The sequence below is a fragment of the Lipophrys pholis genome (genome assembly GCF_963383615.2).
Source record: "Lipophrys pholis genome assembly, chromosome: 7".
NCBI classification, from domain to species: domain Eukaryota; kingdom Metazoa; phylum Chordata; class Actinopteri; order Blenniiformes; family Blenniidae; genus Lipophrys; species Lipophrys pholis.
This window is the reverse complement of record NC_137638.1, coordinates 888,068-893,718: the sequence shown is the minus strand read 5'-3', so window position 1 is coordinate 893,718 and position 5,651 is coordinate 888,068.

The following is a 5,651-nucleotide window of genomic DNA, read 5'->3' as shown; positions in this document are numbered from 1 at the left end:
GAGAGAGAGAGAGAGAGAGAGAGCGGGGGGACAGAGAGAGAGAGAGACAGAGAGAGAGAGAGACAGAGAGAGAGAGAGACAGAGAGAGAGAGAGACAGAGAGAGAGAGAGAAAAAGAGGGTTTTTCGTGCTGGAAAAGTTTCATGTTTCCACGGCAACAGCAGAAACAGTGAAAATGATGTAGTTTCCATGTTGGTCCACTAGTTGGTGCTGTTGTTAGTTCTAGTAATGATAGCACGCACGCACGCACGCACGCACACACACACACACACACACACACACACACACACACACACACACACACACACACACACACACACACACACACACACACACACACACACACACACACACACAGAACAATGAGCTCTAAACTTTAACAACAGGAGAACACGGACATTCTAGTGGACAGACCAAGTTGGACTGTTATTATGGTGACTGTCAAAATAAAACTACTAAATTGGATTGTTATTACGGTGACTGTCAAAATAAAACTACCAAGTTGGATTGTTATTACGGTGACTGTCAAAATAAAACGACCAAGTTGGATTGCTATTACGGTGACTATCAAAATAAAACTACCAAGTTGGATTGTTATTACGGTGACTGTCAAAATAAAACCACCAAGTTGGATTGCTATTACGGTGACTGTCAAAATAAAACTACCAAGTTGGATTGTTATAATAGTGACTGTCAAAATAAAACTACCAAGTTGGATTGTTATTACGGTGACTGTCAAAATAAAACTACCAAGTTGGATTGTTATTACGGTGACTGTCAAAATAAAACCACCAAGTTGGAATGCTATTACGGTGACTGGCCAGGAGAACATGGACTGGGAGTCATGACACCACGGAGGAAACTTTGTTCTGATTGGCTCTACTGAGCATGTGCAGAACTACTAGTTCAATTCAATTCAATTCAATTTTCTTTGTAAAGCGCTAAATCACATCAACAAACATCTCAAAGCGCTCTTGACAATGATAGAGAACAACAGAACCCAACTAAACCCTTCCAAAGCAAGCAGTTACTTTGGCCATGTGACCAAGACCAGGACCAAGACCAGGACCAGAGAAAGTCTACTCGGGATGGAGCCCAAGTGTTCTGTTTTCACGGTGACATTTTCAGAAAGTTCCACCTCGGGAGCCATTTTACAAAAAGTGATGTTGTTAGTGACTCAGAGTGTAAACGCCAACCCCCCCCCCCCCAGTTGTTGTGTCCCTGATGGACTCTGATTTTCCAGGTCTGGCTGCTGAGCTTCGCCGTTAGAGGAGGAGCCGGCAAACTGCTGTCAGATGAGCGTCTGGGGATCGAGCTCCTGTTTGTCTCCAGAGCGTTTTCTCTTTACGACAGGAGAGCTGGGGAAGGCCGCCCCCCCCACCATCACCCCTCCCAACGCCCCCCCCCCCCCCCCCCCCGAACCAGGTGGAACACACGTGCGTTCATTAGCGCCCTTTAATGAGGAGCAGATGCAACAATGCCACCTCTCTCTCACACACACACACACACACACACACACACACACACACACACACACACACACACACACACACACACACACACACACACACACACACTGCTGCTTAATGCTATGGGAGGTCATGTCAACGTGTATTTATATGTGGTTGCAGAGCCACTAGCAGACTTTCACAGACATTGTCACATTAGAACGAGGCCCCGCCCACTCCAGTAAAAACACCGATAATTCAACGTTGTGGAGGTTTTTAGTTTAAACATAAATGAAGCTATAAGTTACCAAAAACGATTCTATCTGAAAACTGAAAAACTTTCCGTTTGCATGTTGACAGTCAGGAGGAGACGGAGTTTAACCTCAGAGTTGTCAGACAGTCCAGAATGTCTCGACGCGCCGAAACGATTCAGTCGATAATTTCCTTGACTTGTTTTATTCTCTAGTGCCACCTTCAGGAGGAGCTCAACGTCGCTATCGGTCCAAACTAACCCTTGCAGGGTCACCGCTGAGGGAACAGGAAGTTAAGGATCCTAAACAGGAAGTGAATTACCCTAAACAGGAAGTGAAGGATCCTAAACAGGAAGATCCTAAACAGGAAGTGAAGGATGCTAAACAGGAAGTGAAGGATGCTAAACAGGAAGTTCCTAAACAGGAAGTGAAGGGGAAGTTAAGGATCCTAAACAGGAAGGAAAGGATCCTAAACAGGAAGTGAAGGATCCTAAATAGGAAGTGAAGGATCCTAAACAGGAAGTGAAGGATCCTAAATAGGAAGTGAAGGATCCTAAACAGGAAGTGAAGGATCCTAAACAGGAAGTGAAGGATCCTAAACACTGTACATTATAACAATCTTACGTACAGCTAGCTAGGCTAGGCTACTACTCAGCTTGTTTTCATTGTGCGATCTGAACACAGCAAACTTTACGCCGTGCCCAAACCTTATTAGATTCATGTCGTACAGTGCAGCTGGCTGTGAACTAATACGATTGTTAAAATCTCACAGAGTTTCAGAGCCTTTAGAGCCTTTAGAGCCTTTAGAGCCTTCAGAGCCTTTAGAGCCTTTAGAGCCTTTAGAGCCTTCAGAGCCTTTAGAGCCTTTAGAGCCTTTAGAGCCAAGACCAAAGATATCGGCACGATTTTTATCTTCCGTCTGAGAATGAGTGTAGCGCTCTTAATCCCTGCTATCCGTCGCTGTTGTTGTTTTTTCGGGGAATGGCTTTTCCTGCTTCTCGTTACACTGCCCCCTAGAGGCCTGACATGTAGTGCATAGCTGTTAACCAGGAGTTTGTGGAAATGAACCTTTTCATGAATTAAATGATAAGGTGTCGACGATGCTATTTGTTTTTCATCATACAGAGGGAAATGTCTGTTTCTGTAAAGAAGTGGCCGGGTGTAAATGTGGCCTAAATGAAAACATACGTGTACACACACACACACACACACACACACACACACACACACACACACACACACACACACACACACACACACACACACACACACACACACACACACACACACACACACACACACACACACTCCACCCCCCCATGCAGAAATGCCCCAATGCTTCTTCACTACTGGGAGGCTAAACCTGAACTTTTCAACAACAGCAGCTGACGGAGGGGGCGGGGGTGGGTGGAGGGGGGATGATGGTTCTGTGTCGCACAAACTGCTGATTGGCCCGTCTAGTCACACGTCACACCGCCGTGTCTTTGAGATTCTCTTCATCCCCAAATACTGCCAAAGCTCCACTGAGTGAATCTGATCCTGAAAGCATCAGCAGAGCAGCATTCAGACGCTCCTCAGATGCTTCCAGTATTCAGTATCCAGTATTTCCAGTCAGGAGAGTGTGAACGAATAAAAATGTCAGAGCCTTTAAAAACATGTTATGAGTCCTTTACAACGTATGTGGCTTTTTATGAGGATTCCTGTTAAGAAGCAGTTCCTCTAAGTGGAGTCTTATTGAAGGAATCCAGGAGAGACTTTAGAGCCGGCTGTTTCTTTCCAAAAGTTGATTTTTTTTTTATTTCTAGATTTGGAACTTTATCAAATCCTTTAGAACATATGTTGGGTTTTTTCTGGGGCTATGAGGAGCAGAGCTGTTTTACTGGAGGAGAGTACGCAAGCAGGGACTCCCAGCCGGAGGTTCTGGACCCACCTCCATTAATCCACATCGGCCAAAACCGTCACTTTACCCCACCTCACACGTCACAATGAACCCCAACCCACTGCTTAACATGATGTAGCACATCTGCCAGGCCTTTAGGTGGCGCTACAGCAAAAATTCAGAAGACGACACGGAGAATCCTCCTGCTCCTCCTCGTGTTGGAGGAGTCCACCGTGTGACCTCATTAGAGCGACGAGCGTCAGGAGCTGAAGCTTGTTGTTGTTAATGACATCATGGAGAGGGAGGCGGGGTTATAGGTGGAGAGGCGGGGCCATGATATCATCATTTTCAGCTAAAGTGCGGCTTGTCCGTTCACAGGTCAAAGCCGTTTTCAGGCTCCGTGTGGACAATCGGAGAAAAACCATGGTCACATGACATGGTGTTACGGTGTGAGTGGAGCCTCAAACAAAACAGAGTCATAAAGCCTCGTCTACACTGCAACAATTTCTAGTGACGCGGGAATCATTTTCAGACTTTCTGCCGTTTCCATGGAAACGGACATCGTTTTCCTCGCATGTCCAGAAGAACTATTTCCTACTAAATGAGTTAGCTTCCAAGCTAGCATTGCCTTCAGAGTCGCCAACTTGGCGTTAGCTTCAGTTCGTTTCTATAAAAACCTCAAGCAACTTATTAGCGTTTACATCCTGAAAATAATTAGACGAGTGAAAGTGGAAAACTAGTTTAAGGAAAGCTTCAATTGATGGTTGTCCTACATGTCAGTAACTTTAGCTTATTGTTGCATCACCAGTCGTCCTTTCACACCAAGATAATAATCACTAAACTGTCGTCCATCAATTCAAAACGACTTCAGCTGAGACCTTTCAAATCCTGGAATTTAATATTTTCTATTAAATACAATATTAAAAAACTTCTCATGCACACTGTGAACCTGAGGGGAATAGCTTTGTGGCTAATGAAATGCTAACCCAGTGATGGTGGTAAAAACCATCCAACCGTTTTAATACAGTGACTTTTTTCCTTTTAGTGGAAATGAGATGAGTCGTTGAGTTTGTGTGTTTAGGGAGCGTCAGAATAATCCTGCCGTCATGCTGAGCTGGTTCATCTTCTCATTTCACTCTTAAAGGGACAGAAAATAATCACATTTCCCAAGAAAGCAGAAACTTTTTTTTTCTCTAAAGGTAACGACAGTCCTGAAGTAGAGCTACACACAGTAGATAAAATAGAGCTGCACTCGGTAGAGCGCAGACCTCCGCCAACGCCATTTTTGTTTGCAGAACCGAGTTAGCATCGCTAGCGTGATAGCTCATATCGATGCTAACTAGCCTGTCAGGTAGCTACATCACTGTGAAACACTGAGCAGGGAGCGTCTCCATGGCAACAGACGCTGATCTCCTTTGATCTCCTCCATGAGGAGCCTCTCTCATCCACTTTCTATGGGACATTTTTTCACGTTTTTTGGGATTAATTCAGAAACATTTCGCCGCTAATCCCAAACCCCAAACCAAAAAGAGTTTTTGCACAATGTTGGTAGAATATAAATCACTGACGCTGGCGAAGGAAACTATACGCCAACAATTCATCCTTCAGGGAGACTAACGGTCATCATTTAGATTGCTGTTTAAACCTGTTGGCTTTTCTCTGTGAAAGAAATGACTGTTGTTTTCATTCTATATCAATAAATTTTGAATGAATTGATTCGTATGAACTTTAGTTTAGCGTCAGAACGATGAAAACCTGCGGCTGTAAACAAACCTTCTCTAAACATCTGTTTTCCAAATGAGATGGTTGTCTTGAGTTTCCGATGCACTGGACCGCAGGGCGCCGCTCTGAGGCTTCTATCCCCTCATTGGCCATTAAAGTTAACTCACAACTTTCTCAGGCTTGTTCTCTAATTGAGGCCTGTGACCTGGGTCAGCCGGGGGGTCAGCTCGGCCACCAGGGGATCCCCCCCCCCCCCCGACAGCCCGGCTGGCTACAGCAGCAGGAAGTAGAAGCCGACAGGCCTGCAGGCGGCAGGACGAGCAGCTCAGGCTTCCTGAGCACTGACTTTACC